The 1,193-nt window shown below is 46.9% G+C and overlaps 1 pseudogene; it reads left to right on the top strand.

Annotated features, from left to right (window-relative positions):
- The first annotated feature begins 216 nt into the window (after nt 1-216).
- On the top strand, nt 217-826 carry LOC107135756 (annotated as a pseudogene).
- The last annotated feature ends 367 nt before the right edge of the window (nt 827-1,193 follow it).

The following is a 1,193-nucleotide window of genomic DNA, read 5'->3' as shown; positions in this document are numbered from 1 at the left end:
CACCACTGTGCCTAGAGGTCCCACAGATCTGTCTCTTGCTTTAACATTGTTTGGACCAAACAGACCCAGGGACTCCCTTTTCTTCCAGCTTTCAACAGTCTCCCCATCTGAGCTCCATTTGCAATCTCCTGAACTATCTTCTCATCCATCTCCTGCTTCCAGGACCAGTCAACCCCCCCTTTTTTTTGGTGAGCTCTTTAATGATAGTCTTAAACCATGACTTCCCAGATTCATCACAATTATTCCATCGAGGTGGAGGCTGCCATCAACCACCTGGTCCGTTTGCATCTGTGCCACTCTTACATCTACCTTTCTCTGGGATACTATTTTGACCATGATGATGTAGCTCTGGAGGATGTAGGCCACTTCTTCTGAAAGTTGGCAGAGGTGAAGCACAAAGCCTTGGAGCTTCTCCTGAAGGTACAAAACCAGAACAGCAGCTGTGCCTTCTTCCAGGACATGCAGAAACCTTCTCAAGATGAGTGGGGTGACACCCTGGACACCATGGAAACTGCATTGGCTCTGAAGAATGAAGGAAGGCATTTTGGATTTTCATGTCTTGGGTTCTACCTGCACAGACCCACATCTCTGACTTTCTGGAGAACCACTTTCTTGTTGAGGAGGTAAAGCTCATCAAGAAGATGGAGGACCACTTGATTAACCTCCACCATCTGGCAGGCCCCAGGCTGGCTTAGGCAAGTGAGTATCTCTTTGAAAGACTCACCCTCAAGCATGACTAGGAGGCCCTGGAGCACAGTGGCCTTTGATGAGGCTCCTTTGCATCTCCTGGCATCGGGGCTTTGGCCTGAGCCTCTCCCTCCAACCCCTAGGCTGGAGACCCTCCACTGTGGATACCCTCTCAAGCCTTGAACCAAATGAAAATAAAGCTTTTTTTCCAGCAGCAAACAAACAAAACCTGCACTCTGGTCAAGCCTGTTTGAGTGATGACTATGGATGCTGTTCTAAACAAGAGTAGTTGTTTCTTCTTGTGCCCAAGTTGTGATTCCTCTTCCTATTACACACTTTTGCCATCATATTTGGACTAGTTAAGAGAAGTCCAAAACTCTGTGCCAAGAACATGTCCAGTGGATTTAAAGATATGATGCCTCTCAGAAAGGAGATGAGAAAATTGATCTACTTTCAGACTAACCCAGAGCTTAGTCTACTTCTAAGAGTACCAAGGGAAAACTGTC

This window comes from Marmota marmota, unplaced genomic scaffold (assembly GCF_001458135.2).
Source record: "Marmota marmota marmota unplaced genomic scaffold, marMar, whole genome shotgun sequence".
Taxonomy (NCBI): Eukaryota; Metazoa; Chordata; class Mammalia; order Rodentia; family Sciuridae; genus Marmota; species Marmota marmota.
Note: the sequence above shows the minus strand (reverse complement) of the source record. Positions and strands in the feature narration are given on the sequence as shown.